At 41.6% G+C, this 19,494-nt stretch overlaps 1 long non-coding RNA gene across 1 annotated transcript; it reads right to left on the reverse strand.

The window, feature by feature from the left end:
• Positions 1–8,275: 8,275 nt before the first annotated feature.
• Positions 8,276–9,459, reverse strand: LOC139782630 (uncharacterized). The gene is made up of 3 exons (XR_011720934.1): positions 9,263–9,459; positions 8,806–8,976; positions 8,276–8,703 (listed from the first exon to the last, which is right to left on the reverse strand). It is a non-coding gene; the product is annotated as an uncharacterized lncRNA (long non-coding RNA).
• Positions 9,460–19,494: the final 10,035 nt, after the last annotated feature.

Raw genomic sequence — 19,494 nt, forward strand, 5'->3', positions numbered from 1 at the left:
AACGCGGCGGCGCACATTGCCGGCCAGGAGTTCGCGATACGCGTGTGTGCCGCGTCGCGCGCCTACGGCTTCGCGTTCTCGCTTCTCGCCTCTCGCCTCTCTCGAACGGTTCCGTACCGTCATGACCGGAGCTGTCAAGCCCGCTCTCGAGCCGGCTGCTGTCCCACCGCGCGGGTGAGAGACCGATGAACGTCCGGTGACGGTCGTTGCGCTCGTTACGCGCGACATGCCCGAGGGCACGCCGATCGCGAAGTTAGAAAAGTGTGCGTGATGCAAATTGCAACGCGAGCAATCGGTTCGATATGGAACGTACTCTAATTGGATACGACACCTGCGTGTACATGCGATACCTGCGAGCCGTACCACCGTGATTAGAGGAAATTTTTTGGGTGACTAGAGGTGCTATGAGATCTCCTATGTTGACGCTACTTTGAGAAATTAAACGAACGTGGACATTGTGGCGCAAATAGTTAGTTTGAGGAAGAATCAGTGTGTGTTTTACGTGGATATGACGTCTGCGCGAACTGGAACAGTCATTACGGGATTCTACATTATCTCGGAAAAGACGTTGTTGAGTATACGTGGATTAATGTGATATCACTCCTTGAGTTATAAATATTGCAGCCGTAACAAGAAAGAGTCTCTCGATATTTCATGGGAAAAAGTAATATTCATTCCATCTCGAAGAGTTCGATAAATGTGTCCAAATCGACCATTAGAGACTGACCACGGACGTTGTAGCAAATCGAGTTTGCGGCATTAGCAATTTGTAAATAAAACACGCTCCACCGATTTGTAGTGTTTAAATAATCTCATAACTGCAATCGCAATCCTTGAATGCCCAAGTTTTGCGTCTAGCGATTTTCATGTGTTTCCGTAAAAAAAGTCTCGGATTGATGAAACTGTCACTCCACACGGTCTTCGACGTCCTATTGTCTTCCGTCGTCACGTGTCGAGCGTCAGCTGATCGAAAATCGGAAGTGATCGCGTGAGGGGCTACTTTGTTCGATTTACGGCGAATCCCCTCCCGCCCCAAACTGACCGGTCCTTGAAAAAAACTGGTCGTGGTCTGCGCGAAAACGGAAGGAAGATCGAATCAGGCGCCGCGATTTGTAAACACAAGGACGGCCGAGAGTTGGACAACGTGAACCGTGAAAGAGTTCATCGATCCTTTTCAGACGCGTGCGCGTGTGCGTGTGAGCGTGTTTACAGGGCCCGGCAGGAGAGTAAGCTCTTGCGCGAAGCGACGCCAGGCCACGATCGGCACCGCGCTGATAACGATTAACGCGATAATGCGCTTCCGGTCAACGGAATCGAGATAACACGTAACTCGATGATCCATCCGGAGGCATTCTCGCACGGAGAGAACGATCATTCCTCGCCCGGAAGCGGAAGTGCGAAGCGATCATCGATTCCGCCCAATGGTCGGACGATCGGCTCGCGAGGGAGAGATTTCCTGGATCGCGAGGAGACGATCTGCCAGGTGGTAGCGCGACGTTACAAGACGCGATCGTCAGACACTCGAGATAATCGATTTCCGGGACCAGGAAGAAAAAAAAAGTGCAATCGATAACGTGTGATATATGATCATTGCATCTGCTACGCGGAAAAACTGTTGAGTTTAAAAACTGATCGAGTTATCGTCGAATTCTCGGAAATATATTGCGGCGAACTGACGACGCGGTCTGCTATCTTAGGTGCAACGTATCTGCGACGTGTGCTACAATCCGAATAAAAAAGATAAGCGGCGGGTGAACGAAGTAGCTCTTTTTGAAAGTCGAGCTCCGTAAAATTGAATTCGACCGGAGTCGTCAAAGTTGACAGAGCAAGTTGACGGCGATCGAGATCGAGTTGTCGTAAAGTTCTCGTTGATATTAGAAACAGGACAGGAAAACGAGAAAAGACGCTGCAACGTTTTGCAAGAAAATAGATAAGTGGAGAACGTGTTAAAGTGTTTTGTTATCAAGTCCGTCCAATTGGAGCTGTAAATTAGAGTAGCAAGAGTCGATCTCGGCGCATCGACGATCGGCGAAGTTAAGGAGACTAGGAAACTGGCTTTTCTCGCGGACGACATTCGCTCGTTATTCGTTAATGAGGTCACGAGGCCGAAGATGCGAGCGACAACGCCGACGACGGAGACGACACGATCTCGGTGCGTACGGTGAGAGGACGTGAGATGCCGATTCCTTCCCGCCTACGAAAATAGTGCGAAGTATCGACGATGGATCTCAGCACGACGCCCAGAAGGGCCGCGGAAGGCGTCGGTGATCTGCAGAAGACCAGAGTGGCGAAGAGCGTCTTCAGCATCCGCAGCCTCGTCGACGTCGAGGAAACGGAGCTCCCCGCGCAGGACGACGAGCGTTCGCCAAGTGAGTCTTTAGACAGTCCACTTTCGTCACTCGTGCACCGATTAAAACAATTGCAATACCTATCGGTGAATTCGCGTTTTAAAGCTGTCGAGATACTTTTTATACTTATCTCGAATAAATAAATATAGAGTTTACGCAATACATTTCTATTATGAAGTTTATAGAAACCACCGCTAATATTGTCTAAAATTAAAATTCATATTCCCCCACGGAGTCTAAAATTGAAATTCATTCTTCCGCGTGTCTAAAATTAAAATTTAGATACATATATTTTTGTGAACTCTTGACATCTGCCAAGTATTAAAAGCTGTTCTTGATTATATCGGCTTAAATCTAGCTCTTATTTAATTTTATTATAATATTTTTTAAAATCTTTTAGTCTTTCCTTAATTTTTTACGCATAGTTTATTCGAGAAGCGAGAAAGAAAATGAACAAAATACTATCTCATAATAATCCTCATAACAACACAAATCTAGACAATTATATTATCAAAAATACGTATAATGATGAATGGCAGTAATTTTCGAAAATGTTATACGAAAGTGAATAATATACAAAAATATTGGTAAACATATATAACGATAGATAAAAAGAACTTTGTTGCTTCATAAATAAAAATAAGCGACTATGTTTATGATAGGTGACAGGTATATCATATTCTAAGGCTATCTGGTAGACAAGTTAATTATTGAGTTGATTAAGTTGGAAGTGTAATTATTAGTAGATCTATGTAATTTGTCGTCGTATAAAAAATCCATTCTACGCGCGTTGATTATACGGTGCTACGGAATCCTTAATTACGGCGATATATGGGAATAATTTAAGTGATAGTCTCGTATGTGTTTACACACAAATCGAGTGTGAAGTTTGCGACCGGGAAAGAATTCGCGTGCGGTTCTAAGAAAAGAAACGAGGTCTAATTCTTGCGGCCATAAATATCGGAAAATTATCAATTCCGATAGAGGTCTGAACGCAGCATATTTTTAATGGACATAGTGCAATATCAGATACACAAAAATGTATGTAATATATGATATATAGATTGGAAGTCCTTGTCGATCAGCTCGCGACTCGTAAAACATTATAATTCCTGAAGCGGTTCGTAAAAATTGTCGCGTATAATAACACCCTGGAGATTAGTTTCGAGGAAACGTGCGAATGTTTTCATTAAATTCCACGGAAAGAAATATCGGGGGGGGGGGGGGGACAAAAGATCGATCGTGACATCGGGCTTTCGCAAGACGATCAGTTACCTCCTCGATCAAAGCCGCACGACATTCCGGGGGCTTGAGAAACCGCAGTCCCAGGGTTTACTTTTTCCCCACGAGTGCCTTTTGTGCGAGAGATTCAGCAAAAACCGGCCGCCCTTATAAGAGCGGCGGAGTTAATTAAGGCGCATTTATAGTCGGTAGATCGCGATAAGACGGCGATTAACTCGAAATTAGTCCGCCCATGGATCTAGCAAAAACTGTATCGCTGTCGTTATTGCCGACACGTATCGACGGTGTAGATAAATACGTGATTGAAACGATGCCCAATTAGAGATCTGGAGCGAATTATTACATCACTCTCGTAAGCCCCTCCCTCCCAGAAGTCATTCCTAAATCGCGGAAAATTTTTGAAAAGAATAATTCGTATTCTCATCGCTCGTTTGCTTTAGTCTCACTTCTAATTTCTTCACATTATTAAATAAAAAATTCGAATTGTTACATTTATTAAACATATATAATTTCGGAGCCAGCTTTATCCAGCTATAGCAATTACTTAAAAAAATTAAAACCGCAAAGATACAATTAAATATTTTAATATTTAGTAATTAAATATTTAATTCTCGAGTAGTTTAAGTGATTCAAGATATTTGTTTGTCGAGCATTACTGACACTTGCGTGCACTTGAGCAAACGATTACGGCCTTTTCTGCGAATTTGAAGATATACCCCTACAAATTGACATGTTTTCGACATTTCGACCCTGTCGCAGCATCCGCACAGTTAGAACACGGTTGCGGAAGAAGTGATATGAGCGCGGAATAACGGAAAAAAAACCGCTGTCGCACGCTGCAGCGCAGCGCGGCCGAGTTTCTAGTTGGCCGATATGCAAAATACCTGCGCGGCTAACGATAACGCGCATTACTCGACTTTCTTGCGACGAATAAATAGTGAATTACCATTTAGTTGTTGGCCGATAAAGCGAAACGAGCTCGTGCGATAACGGAATCTCATTCTCCCCGCGACTCGATGAACTATCGGTCGTTTGTTATCGGGTAATTAACAAGATAGATCATTGATTAACAAATTATGTACACGCGCAACGCAATATACATATACTTCAGAACGCGCGATATTAATTAAGGGAGGAATTGGGCGACGAGTATCACACGGCTTACAATCAATTAGTCGGGGCAGCCGAAAAATTAGACATATAGCGCAAAGGGGCTTTAGGTTTTTTAGTTAATAACAAATCAGAATATATATATTGGTTTGTACGTCATCGTTATCGAACGTAATGTGTTTGCACCGTGTGTTTGTGTAATTACAACACTCTTTAGTTATCTGAGAAGGCTGGGATGCGTCCCATTTTGCATTCGGTCTTGCTTGGCTTACGTTATACCCACATTGCGACTCTTTAATCTTCAACATGTATCTGTGTACATTGTCCGACTCATAGACCGATCACGGGAACCCGATCAAGTTTACGAGACACGTAAAACGAATTATGTAGCATATACAGATAAGCGCGTACAAAATAAGAATTGCTAATTTAATGTAATCGCGGTGCATCATCGAGTTAACGAATTCCGCTTGGCGGAAAGTACTGGAAATAGACAAGTGGTAGCTATTTAGAAAAAATCATTATTAGAAAAGAAACAGCGTTATCAGCCAAAACTTGTTAAGCGCCTAGGTACAATTTTATATTAAAGACAAATATAATGGATTAATCCACACGCGAAGATGGAACACCTTCCCACACGATTATTGCTACTTAAAGTAATTTCCGCGTACAATTGTAAATTTTTCCAGTGTACTTTGTCATCGACGTTCGGAAGGAGGACAGAAGCGTATAATTATCGCCACATTAATGCCGCACGGGTATTATTAGTGTACTCTTGCATACTTTGTAGGTAAATATTTAAAAGTGGGTATAAATAATTACCCACTGTGCAGACGCATAGATAAGCGGGCTCAAGTAGTTGACTTAACAACCGCGGTACAGCGAGTAAAAATGTTTTAAAGCTACCTTTACTGTAGTAATTACTGTCAAACTTGATAAAAGACTATTTATTTTAAGCTAAAAGTTCGAATTATCCGATGATATTATTTTTTAACATTTTAGAAATTTGTATTCTCAAATATATTTATTACCACGTTAGTGTGCCACCCAGTTATTTTCACGATAAGGAGGCTATGTAGTTTATTAAAGTTTTCCATAATCGCTGAATATTATAAAGTTCAACAAAATTACCATCAAAACGCAGTAATATTTTGATCAAATTTATTATTTGATTTAGAATATCATTAATTAATTTTTCTCGTTATTTTGTTTCTTCCTAAAGTTTCTTTTTTTTCTAATGACTAATAATTAAAGTATCAAATGCGATTTAAGATATTTAGAATGTTCGAGCGTTCGCGTTTACCTCGAAACCTCAAATGTTGACTTTTCCATTTAACGATAAAAACATCTCAGGGGGATGAGATGGCATGTGCATGGCCCAACCGGGGGGTTTATCGCCGCCATATTATGATCCGGTCTGGTCGATTAAACGCTATAAATGGCCATGACAGAAGGTGTAATAGAATTGGGGTAACTCCGAGCCAATGGCGCCCCGCGATTAGGGTGGTTGTTCGTGCTCGATTGGCTTTCACGAGCGAGGGTTGATGTTCCCCCGCGGGGTAAGCTACGTCTTTATATCCACCCATCGATTCCCGTTATCCCATTACACAAACGATCCACCCTCGCGTTTAAAATTTCATCGTTCTGGAAACGTTACGTACAACCCCCCATGCTCGCAAATTCTCCGTTCAAATTAGTGATTGCAGTATAATTGCATAAAATTACGAAACTTTTATCGTCGGGTATACGCCTGAAACTACCCGTTTAATCCTTCGAATGTTAAGACACATTTATGAGAATCTCTTTCTTCGTACTTCTTATTGTTAGGTATTCCTCAATACAAATCTCTTTTTTCGCCAGAATAAAGTCATATTATATCGTTTTATTATTTCATTACGTTAGCTAAAAAGCGAAATTTTCAAGAACCAATAATGTCTGTTCTTTTGATGTATAATTGCATGAAAAACGTAAAAGAATTATCTATGAAATAAGAATGTTATTAAAAATAATACTTGATAAATTTTCTAATTTGCAATTAAGCGTATTAAGTAAAAATTCCGTGCTACTAGAAATAATTAATAAAAATAACATTCCGTGTTATTAGAAATTATTTACTAAACGCTGCGCGATTGATGGCTTCACTAAAGATATAATCATTGGACATGGTTTATAAGTACGCGACAAGCCGCAATCTATGGCACACGAATTAAATTTGCAAGTCGATTAACAGGACTAGTAATCGAGGCCTGTAATCTCGCAAAGTCATCGTAATACTTCTCGTAATTAATGTATAATTTAATGTAAACATTATAGGAAAAATGATTTACGTATCGCAATTTCTTTTATGCGTTTTTTAAGATAAATGAACCATCTTTCTGGCAATTTATGGATTCCGTCGCGGAAGAAGCGTTCATCTTTTGAAGCCAAGAATGAATCGAGCCAATTTTTGATACCCTGTTCTGAAGTGAAGCGTATTCCAGTCAAAGCGTTCTGCATCGATCGAAACAAATGGTAGTCGGAAGGGGCAAGGTCTGGGCTATAAGGCGGGTGAGCCAGAACTTCCCATCCGATATTTTCCAAATAGTTTTTAACCGGAACAGCAGCATGAGGCCGAGCGTTGTCATGGTGAAAGATTATGGATTCGTGTCTGGTCACATATTCTGGACGTTTTTCGGCTATAGCTCGCTTTAAACGGATCAATTGTTGCCTGTAGAAGTCTCCCGTGATGGTTTGACCAGGTTTTAGCAGCTCATAGTGGATCACACCCTTCTGATTCCACCAAATACAGAGCATTACCTTGGCACCATGGATATTCGGCTTCGGCGTTGATGTTCCCGGTTGGCCGGGCTTTACATACGATTTTTTGCGTTTCGGGTTGTCGTAGTGAATCCATTTTTCGTCCCCGGTAATGATTCGATGCAGAAAAGACTTCTTTTTGTACACTGCAAAACATATCCACTCTAAATTCCGCGAAACTATAACGGAAAAAATGGACATTTTTTCCACTTTATGTAAGTATGAAATTAAAGCGGAATTATATGTACAGGACCTTGTCCTATGATAATATATCCGTTATAAATAAAACGGAATAATATATCCGTTATAAATAAAACGAAAATTTAGAAAGGACTCCGCACAAAACCATGAGAAAAGGTCTTTCGGTTAAATTGTCTAAAACTCGTAAATAAAAAAGGGCATAAAATAAGAAAAATTTTGGCGCAAACCAGAGGTCGATATGTTGACCCGTTCGGGAGTTATTTAGGGTAAATAATTAGCTTTTTCGAACTTTGACCCTAAATAACTCCCGAACGGGTCAACATCTCGACCTTTTGTTTGCGCTAAAATTCTTATTTTATGCCCTCTTTTATTTAGAAGTTTGAGACAATTTGACCGAAAGGCCTTTTCCCGTGGTTTTGTGTGGTGTCCTTTTAGATTCTTTTCCGGATATGAAGAAGAACATATTACCTGAAAGACAATATTTTATTGTACTCACATATACTTATTACATATATGTATATAAAACATTATATTATGTGATTAGAAAATTTATATATAAAGTATGAATAAGCAAGTAAGAAACTAAAAAATAATCTTTATCCATATATAGTTATACATATAATATATACCTATAAAAGAAAAGGAAGGATGAGCTCAAAAATCCAAAAACAAAACTACAAATATAAACATAATAATAGAAAAAACTCTGCATTACAATTTATGAAACACACATGGATAGAATTTCTTTAGCTCGCTTGCCCAAAAATTGATTATTATTACCCAGGCACAAAGATTCAATTAAACCAAGCAATTGGCTAAAAGATGATGGATAACTCAGATCTTTTATGTAGTAAACAGCTAATCCCAGAGCGACTGCCTCTTCCGCAGATGTAACATAAATCGTCAGTTGATCAATCTCATTGATTACAAGCCAGGCTGTAGTATCATTGTAATATACTTTTGGTCCAGGAAAAGGTGTAATTAGATCTTCAAATGCTGGAACTTTCTGCACAAATTACACAAAACAAAAATTAGAGGTAATATATATTTTTGAGCATATAATAAAGCAACAAAAATAGTTATAACAATTTATTATATAAGATTTTACCTGTTCGAGAAAAAAGTCCTTTACTCTTGGTAAACTTGGTAAACTAAATATCTTTGTAGTTGTCCTCTACTACATTGCTTGCAGATTGCACAGTCTGTTGAGAATCTTGCTCTTGATTGTTGACTTCATTAAATGCTGGGCCAGTCAAGTTTTCTATCGCCACTACTGCAACTGTATGAACCAGTACAATTTTATTCATTTCTGTTCGCAATATAATAATGTAATATACGCAATATAATATACGAGATCTATATGTAATATACATTTAACTCTTTAACTACTGGTATATATTAATAAAACTGGCTGTCCAAACGCAAAAAAATATAGTATAGTCTCTTATTGACGACAGCCGTGTTTCGCGAAATTTTCGTTCCGTCGTCTATTGACGACAGCCGTATTTAAAGGGTTAAAGATGATAATGTATAATAAATGATTTACTTTTGTAATAAAAACTTACCTTCATGCGTACAAGCTTCTTCGCTCGTTTCACGTTCATGTAAAGGCGAATACAAAAAAACACACATTTGTGTTATTATCCGCGGGCGTCGTGTCGCGAGTAATCCAGGGTAATCGGTGAAATCCGTCTCGATGACGACGTCGGGCGTCTCGCGACGTCCGCCGCCGCCGCCGCCGCCGCCGCCGCCGCCGCCGCCGCCGCCGCCGCCGCCGCCGCCGCCGCCGCCGCCGCCGCCGCCGCCGCCGCCGCCGCCGCCGCCGCCGCCGCCGCCGCCGCCGACGACGACGACGACGACGACGACGACGACGACGACGACGACGACGACGACGGCGGCGGCGGCGACGACAACGGCGACGACGAGGTCAATGACGATGGCACAGTGATCGTCGAGACGGTCGTCGGCGACGAGGACGACAGAGTAGAACAACGATGCAACGGGAGCGACGAAGGGCAGGAGACGAGTCGCGATCCGCAGGTGCACTCTACTCTCGAACTACGAAGACGACGGCGATGACGGCGAGGACGACGGCGAGGACGAAAACACACTCTTTCTCTCGCGCTCACGCAGGGGCCCGCCTTGCGCGCGCGCTACACTACACTACTACACCATCTCGATAGGCCGCATCGTGTCGTGTGTGCCACCTCGCACCGCGACCGACACCCCGACTCGAATCGCGAGCGCTATCGCCGCGATTGGGCCGATGGCCGCCACCGTGCGTTACTTGTACGCGTCCGGGCCGAGCCGTTGTTCGGGCAACAAAAGAAGATCAGGCTGCCATCATGGTTATGTTATTTTTGTCCGCTTTAAATATATATGACGGAAACCACAACCAATGACCATGTCCTTTACATTATCCGTTATAACGTCTGTCTTAATAATAATCACTATCAGTCCTACTTATATAAAGGATTTTAATATATATGAATAAAGTGTCACGTTAAGAATTGCGTCAGTCACGCTTAAATAAAATGGACACAAAAGAAATCCGTTTTAACATTGTATATTCCGTTATAAAATAGAAGTGTCCTTTATATATAAAGAGGATATGTTTTGCAGTGTACCGTTCAAGCAACATTTCGGACATGCAAAATCGTCGTTCGATATCTCTCGGTTTCAATTCATGTGGGACCCAATTTCCTTGCTTTTGGATGTATCCCGCGGCTTTGAGTCGTTTCGAAATAGCTTGTTGAGTAACTTCCAATGTTTTTGCGAGCTCTTCTTGCGTTTGACACGAATCTTGATCGAGTAATGTTTTTAATTCTTCATCTTCAAACTTTTTCAGTTGACCCGAACGCTCTTTGTCTTCAACACTAAAATCACCACTTTTAAATCGTCGAAACCATTCTCTGCAAGATTTATCCGATGGTGCAGATTCACCATACACTTTCACAAGCATTCGATGCGCTTCAGCTGCACTTTTCTTCCAATTGAAACAGAAAATCAAAACTTCCCGCAAATGGTGCTTATTTGGAACAAAACTCGACATTTTCAACGCAGTAAAAATTAAACTTGTTGTGCAAAACTCAAAGGCTTGTAAACAATATTTGGTTGACAGATGTTGACACTTCACGATACAGCAAAAATCAGCTGTCGCCGTCAACCATTTATAGCACCTAGAGCCATCTTTTGAAAACGGACCGAACTAAGTTGTACACCCAATATATTAAGTAATTTTTATAGCATATTGCGAAACGACTGACGGATTTCTTCAAACATATTTATTTCCAGAAGAACTTCATTTCTTACTGAATAAATAATTAAATTATCTTATTATTCAAGCTAGCAAAAATTATTCTTTTATAAAATATGTACGTATGATAAATAATTTTAAAAATTTTATAGAGAATGAAATAGATTGCATAAAATTTTTATATACTGATTCGTACGGCTATGGTATGTTTGTCATAAAGAATTACTTAACTTCTTCATTATGGAAGGTACTCGCATCGAGCTTATGAGAACTCAAATATCCTGAAACAATTCCGAAAGGTAAGTCCAAAAAAATGTCTCAAGTCCTAGACCCACGTTCTTCGAGACGAGCCGGAGGGGCTGTCGAAAATTTCAACGTCAACTTCCACGGGTTCCCGCAACATCGCGCGGCTAATTGCAAAAAACAAACAGAGCTCTGCCAATAATACGCGCCGGGCGGGCTGTAAATAATGCCGCGCGGGTTTTACACGTGCGTATATGGTGCCGCGTTGCCCGCTGATTGGTCGGCCCCGCTAATTGTGTTTTATTAGCGTTCGCCGCTTGCCCCTCCGCTCGTTCTCTGCCCCCGCCCCTCCTCCTTCCTCCTACTCAAACGCCGAACATCTGCGGTCTTAGCTAACTAACCTACCGCCCATGTACTAACTGCGAGCGACATTGTTATTAAGGGTTCCTACAGCGCATTTGAAACCTGCACACGCGCATTCGCATGGGTCCGTATATGCGATGACACGAGGATATCGTTCCTTTGATCCTCGTTAAGGAGCTGTTAAGGTACTCAGAGAGAACCCGCGAGAATCTGCACTTTTGTCGGAAACTTAAGGGAGGAAGAAGGAAAAATCGTAACTGCAGAATCACCATTTCTTTAAGTCAAGTGTATTCCACAAATAATTGCAATTTTTATTTTGTAAAAATAATTTGAAGATTAAAGAAAAGAAAATCGATTTAAAAGGTATTAGGCCCCGCCCCCCTTCGCATTGTAAATTTTGTGGAGTAAGATGGTCAAGAAATATTGAGATAAAAATTATATCACTATGAAAGCGATATCGAGCAAGCAATAAATGTAACAAGAGTCGATAAATCAAACTAAATGATTACGCAACATTTGTAATAATTGTGAAAATACCGAGAGTAAAAAACTAATGAGAAATTGATAGGTGCGAAATAACGCTGATACCTTTCGATTACTTCTATTTACCGCTCCAAAATTTATACTAACATGCTGCCTTAATTTTATTTATTTTTTGTAAGAATAGCTTTATTTCAAGCAAAAAGTTCGGTCAAGGCTCATCTCTCTTCCATTAATTAATCACGCGGTCGAGCAAGTCGTTCGCGAGTCGAGCAAACGACGTTCGCGCGCGCGATGCGATCTCAAGATTGAAACTCGAAACCGTATCGAGGATCGAACTCGGGCGGGCGTTTCTTCACTTTCTTGGCGACGGGGGTTGGGCCGCGGACGGCAGGTCGGGCAGGTAGGGCAGAGATGAGCAGGGGCGAGTCTTATTACGACGAGGAGCGCCGGGCATGCTGGCGCAATCAAATAAATTAGTCGGAATTACGCGAGCCGCGGAGCCGGCCGGTGCGGTGGTGGTGTGCCGGCGCGTTCACCACCCCGATCTCGCTCTCGTCCTCGCTCCACCAATTAGCGGGGCTTTATCCCGCGTCGGGCTTTTCACACGCGCGCGTACGTACGTGTGCGTACATATTTCACGTGGGCTCGGTATATTCTGAGAAATTCGCGGCTGCTCTCCTCTCGCGGACGCCGCGGCCGCGCCGCGCCGCGCCGCGCCGCGGTACCACGAGTCTCTCGAGCATATCGCGCAAAACTCTCTGCCGAACGCTCGCGAGACCCCGAGAGATGATTTGCGAAGTATCGCGAGAATTTATTGGACTGGCGGATAAACGAAGGGCGACGCTACGAATTTTAACGTACGATCGCGTGGCGATCGTTTGTCTCGCTTATTTATTAAATGGCGGCTCGTAAGACCAATTATCGGGGATACAGGCTGCATGGGGAGTCGCGGACGTCTCGCCGCAAACTTCCAGGCCGGCGATTCCACGCCGATGAGTTCGATGTTTACCGTGGCGTAAATCTGACAAGGCATTCTGCAGAAACTTACAGTCGTTTGATTAAGCATTGAGTACTTTGTACGGTAATAAAACAATAAATTGGACACGCACGTAATTGGATACGTATTTAGCGAGAAATGCTTCTATATTGGCGTACTTGAAATTACCGCGTCAGGTCGACGAGTTTTATATTACAAATATGTTGCATACTTATATATATTTTACCTCGAACGATGAATTTAACATAAATTAACATAAAAACATATAATTAGAATATTTTTACAATAATGCTGTGCGAAAGACATTTTTATATATTTATAGAATTTATTGTACAGAATATTATTTAACAATTCAGTCTCGTGAGTCCATTGCTCTCTCGATGTTTGTACCTTTCGATGTTTGTCAATCGCTGTGCAATTGACCGCGGAAAGTGGATTAACGCGCGCTCGCCCGCTCTCTAAGTTACTATCCCTGCATAAAACGCGCGCGCGGGAGAGTGTCGTAATTCGCTAACGAGCCCACGGCCCTCGTGTGGGAGTGACGACGTTGGCGAGGGCCAACAACCGGCGTGAAACAACCGGGAAAGAGGGAGAAAGAGGGGTAATAACGGCATTAACGGCAACAGTACATTGTACACAACGCAAATGGCAACGCGACGGCAAAACGGTTACCGCGTATTCTTGCGTGACGCGTTATTAGCCGATTGGCTCATTAATCGCTCCGTCGGTCCGAAACAGCCGAAGCCTCAAAGACCCCTTCTTCTCCCCCCCCCCTTCCACCCGCCTATCCGCTCGCATAGGAAGTAATTACTAATCGCTAATTGCGAGTGCAAACACTCCATCCAATTAACCCCTCCCACGAGTGCGGCTCGTCCGTGGCTGGAGCGGTGCAGCCACCCCCTCGGTACTAACTTACCTCAAACTCGAACAACTTATATCCGACCCGCGATAGATTATGCCTTCCTGTGGTTCGGATGAGTTAAAGGCGACTGGGCGACCGCTTTTGGTGCACGACGTCGCGACGCTCGCCTAATTATCAATCTAATTGCTCTAACGTGAACCGTGAATCAAAATAATGATATTTTATGAACGAAGCGGTTTCCTGACACGTTGTATTGCTTTACTATCGCTACGGCGGATTCTCTATGTGACGTCATTCGATTTTAAAGGAAGTTCCGGATCTTCATCGCAGTAGAACAAGAAGTGTGCGGGTGAATCTCGTTCAAAAGTCTCCTACTCAAAAATATAAAATGAAAAGCGCAACAAGAAATAGGAAGCGAATTACTTAACCCTTTTATTCCCAAATTATTTAACAGCACATTACATGATAAATAAGTGATGCATAAAAATATTTTGACATTTTTAAGGGGACTTTTCTATTTCTGAATTATTATATACATAATAAAAGCTTATTTTTCTAATTTTTCAACCACATAAAATATTTCAAGGAACTTGTAATTAAGCTCTTATTGTATTTATACTATAACTTTGATAAGTTGATAACTTTGATCACCGAAACAGTAAAATGAATAACTATATTTTATATCGAGAAGTCATTAAATATCTATACAATTGTAAAATCTTTACAGCCATATAAGATTATAAGAAACTAATATTCACAGATATAAAAATATAAACTGTAGTAATATTTTATTTCATATTTCATAGTACATGGCTGTATGATTACGATGAGGACGTAAGGGTTAAAACTTCCTACCCCATCGATAGAATTATTACGTACATTTAATAAGCTTTCCTTAATCACTTAGGTATTGTACGCTCTAACATTTTTTGTAGCTTTCTCGATTCACCCTGATGTATAATACAGTTGTCGAAAGATATCTCGTACACGCGCAGTTAATTAAGGTAGGAAAATTACTCAGGAATTCCTTCGTCTTCTTGTTAAACAGATATTTTCCACCGACCGGCGCGGCGCGCGTTCCCCTCGGTTTATCCCGAAATGGGGTAAAACAGATCGGTCACGGGTGATCTCTCCGCAGGTATCACCTGTTAACTCGCCGCCGGTCCTAATCGTTATGAAGGCGCCAGCGTCATATGCTGCGCGGTGAAAAGAACGGCTCATTTCCTCGCCCCCGTCGTATCTCATCCGCTTCTTCCACTTCTCCCCCCCTCCCCCGTTTCCTTTCCTCGCTGCAACCTAATGAAATTTCGTCTCGGACAAAAATGCGAACTAGCTCGCATGAAGGGGATAGAAAGATGGAAAAGGGGAAGACGAAAGAGAGTACGCGAGGGTGGGAGAGACCCCTTTCGATCAATTAAGGCTAATAAATGGCGTCGGCGGTGGGGTTGTTGATGGCGAACGGCCACAGGGCCGGGGGGAGAGGGAGGGGGAGGAGAGAGAGAGAGAGAGAGAGAGAGAGAGAGAGAGAGAGAGAGAGAGAGAGAGAGAGAGAGAGAGAGAGAGAGAGAGAGAGAGAGAGAGAGAGAGAGAGAGAGAGAGAGAGAGAGAGAGAGAGAGAGAGAGAGAGAGAGAGAGAGAGAGAGAGAGAGAGAGAGAGAGAGAGAGAGAAGTGGAAAGGGGAACGGAAAGGAGAGGAAAGCGTGTTGCCATGAGCGAGCCGACCGAGGCTCTGTGGGTTTATGCTATTAAAAATGTAAATATCTGCCGGCGGCTCGTTATCGGATGTAAATATGGCGGCGGGGCCCGGTGCCGGGACCAGATGGGGCGGGGTGGGCCTCGCAGCTCCTTTGTTTCGTTATTTATTGGAATGCATGGCCGCGCGCGCGCGCGCGCGCCGAACCGAAACCCACGCTCCCCGTCCAAGCGCCGAGAAGACGAGCGCAATGATCATCTCCTCGGTTCAGCTTCATCCTTATCCGCTCGCGTCTCGTCTCGAAACTGGCCCTCCCGCGCACTCGAGACATTTTAATCTCAAACACGGTCGAATGGCGGAGAATCACGGAAACCGGACACGCGTCTCGATGTAAGACGCGTGTTACATCACAAGCAAACTTCTTTAAATTAATTAAATACTTAGTACGTAACGCTACAAATTTATCTAGATACAGACATCGAGATAGTATATATAACAGAAAAATAATATATTAAATTAAAACAAAAATCAGGTTAAAATTAAAAAATAAAATAAGAGAACGCATAATCTCCAATTTTATTTTGAATCCTAAGGGCTTCAAAATAAAATATGTTTGTTTCAACTGGATTTATGAGAAAAGTAGTTAATATTCTAAGATTTATTTTTATATGTTATTTTTTTATTATTAATTCTCCCGGTTAAAAATGATTAACGACAAATAAGCCGGTATTATTGACTCAATCTGAAATTTAAAGCGGACTCGTTGACAGCTCGGGGGCTGAGGAACCGCGATGAACTTCCGAGTTTACGAAGGCGAGAACTCCGTCAGTCGATTCAAACGTGTGCGCGCCAGTCTTCCTACTCCTCTCGCTTTTTCAGGGCCCGAAGCTTTGATATATGACTCAATAAAACCAGACCCAAGGCGGGCCCGGAGTAAATATCAAACGTAAAATGTTCACCTCGTTAACTTGTTTCGCAGAATCGAAACGCAATGATAGGGGAGGCAAGGGGGACGTAGAGACACGCGCATCCGGATGAAGTGCCAATTAGGAATTCCGCTAATTGATATAGAGCAAATCGACGGAATAGAACCGAAGGATAAGGAAGGATAGAGACGCAGTTGTTTGTTAGTTCACAAAGAAAAAACTCACACTCGTTAAATATACTATTCTCTATTCAATCTTATGCAGGTGAGATAAATCAGCGGATGTTTCTGTCTCAGAAAGTTTATAAAATTTCATCGAATCGCAGAGGCAGCCATTCGTTAAACTCCGGCAGGAGACATTTTATTTATGCATTTTTTAATTAAAAAGCAATTATATTTTGCCTGGGACATAATTCCTCCCAAGTATTTGAATAGCGACTTAAAAAGTAATCAGGATTTGCTACATTCATGCATTTCAATTTATGCCAATACTTAAATATTGTAAATAACAAATATATGTATATATATAATTGGTATATGTTATTATAATAGAAAATAAAAGAAAATTTTCTATACATTCTAATATATTTTTAAAATATCAACAACTTTAGTATTTTGAAAATTATAGTATTTAAAATAATAAAAATATCGATCATAAATAAATAGTAATAGCTATATATTCATACGTATACAATTTTCTCTACAATTATACATACGATTTAATTATCAGCCTGAAAAATTATCCACGAATCGTTAACAAACAGAAAAATGACTAGATTTCTCATTTAAAATATCATTAAAGCATCTCAACGACGCGTCATTACGAGTAACAGTAATATTGCTATCAGATCTAGCTACACCAAGGGATTACTTAGATTATCGGCAGGTGCGTGTCTTAATGACCGGCGAAATTACAGCCGAAATTACCTCCCGTCCTGAGAGAAAACACGAGGAAACGTAATAAAGAAGCCGGAATAATATAATGGTATCGTCGACATAGATTGTAAAGATATCCATTGCGTTGTCGTTTCCAAATTTCGGCATTGTTTAGGTGACACGGTACGCATGCGAAGCGGAGATTCTAAACCGGGATGGCAGGCGTGAAAGTGCTATTCCAGGATATAAATTACCGTTGTGCCGATATACGATCGCGTGAGATACGTGCGATTTAAGAATATACATATAATATAGCAAAAGATTAATTTTCCTCGCCCTATAATAAAGATAACAGATAGAAGCGAGAGTTATTATTGATAAAAAAATTGAAATAAAACACAACGTCTCCTAGAAGACGTCGGATGTATCTACTTATGAATTTGCAACTTTTATATCGACGGTTTTATTGCGGATCTTGTATCGTTTCTTCTTGCATCGCGTCGATCCGCTTCGACGGATCGGACAGCTGTTTCTTTCCGGCCGCTTGTAAATCGGCCGATCCGGCAGATCGTTTCAATTGCACTTGATCGCTTCTTCTCTTCGCCGAACCTACCTCTTCTTATTTTTCCTCGCGATCGTTTCGCCTGTTCGACGGGTGTTTGTTTTCGTGTCCCGCTGGCTTTATTTTACTCATTCGAAGGGAGAGGATATTTACGACCGCACGAGTCCACCGGGCACGATCGTAATTCGCCAACAACGATCGTGTTGGATTGTAATATCCACGGATTAAAAAAGAATTCTTAGCTTGATTGTTAAGTAAAAAAATAATAAGAAGTTACCTATCAAAATTAATATCTCGAGTAAAAAAATATTTTGTTCGAACATAAAAAAAATTAAAAAATCTTCAATCGTCAATAAATGATTAAATGTACGTTACATTACAATCTAGAAAATAGTGAAGAAACAATATTAGATTTAATTTATTTTGTTGAATTATCTTTTCTAATTAATTAATTCTAATTTTTAATTAACTGTAATTAAACGAAAAAAAAATTAATTCACCAGGATCTACGTCAAGTAGCTTTAAAACAGTTTGATATTGCTAATCCAGGTATGGTAGCACATTTCTCTTTTAATTCTGTGTGTATTAACTCACTTTTGCGTACGCTACGACGATCAGCTGGCACGATAATTTTCTTTCCTATTACGTCGATTAAAAGTTTCAATCTCTCGCAATACCTGTCTGTCCTCTAATCATCCACAACGGACGCAGGCAGGTGTTACGTTGTCGGTAGGCATCGCACCGCGACGATTCGTTATTTTATCGGATCGTCATCGCCCTCATCGCGGCTCGACTGCGCGACGATCTGTGTCCTCGGAGGCGGCACTGAAAGTTCTTTGTCGTCGTTGTCGTCGTCTTTCGTTACCGTCGCGATACCACCATTAGTTCCGCGTCAGGAACGAAGGACGAGGAGCGAGGCTACGTCTGAGGTCTACATCAGAAACGATGACGAAGAACGATGAACTCGAGCAAGATTGGGGCAAATCGCGCTCGCAATAATATTTTCCGCGTGAAGCAGATATCGGCGCAATCCCCACAACACTAGCCATTATCCCGTGAACTTCGACGAAACTTGAAACGAAGAAGTAATTCGTGCGAGTCTATTTTCCACGCGTAGAATATATTCTTTTCATTCGAGTTATGTAGATATTTTATCGAAAATTTGTAGTAACAACATCGTATATCGAAATAAAGTCATGCAATTTGTTACTGACATTTACGTGATAAGACGCTTATTATCCTTACCAATAGGTGAACCAAATACATTTTATCGTACAACAGATACCTATATATATCACAATAGTACTGTAATCGTTAATTCAAATAGTATTGCGGGCTATCGTGGTACCGAGTCGAGTTGTAGAACGAGATGCATTACGTAAGGATAATTCAATCTCGCTCGCGTCGTGAATCAGAGGGGCGAAAGGGAAAGGGCAGGCCGCAGGTACGGGACCCGAGTGATTGGAGACGATCATGACGATTCTGAGAATCCATTAGGAAACACGAGTTTAACACGCTCGCGGAGTTAGGGCCTAAG

Source organism: Temnothorax nylanderi, unplaced genomic scaffold, assembly GCF_030848795.1.
Source record: "Temnothorax nylanderi isolate EJ_2023f unplaced genomic scaffold, tnyl_v1.0 TNYL_tig0430_pilon, whole genome shotgun sequence".
In the NCBI taxonomy this organism is placed as follows: Eukaryota; Metazoa; Arthropoda; class Insecta; order Hymenoptera; family Formicidae; genus Temnothorax; species Temnothorax nylanderi.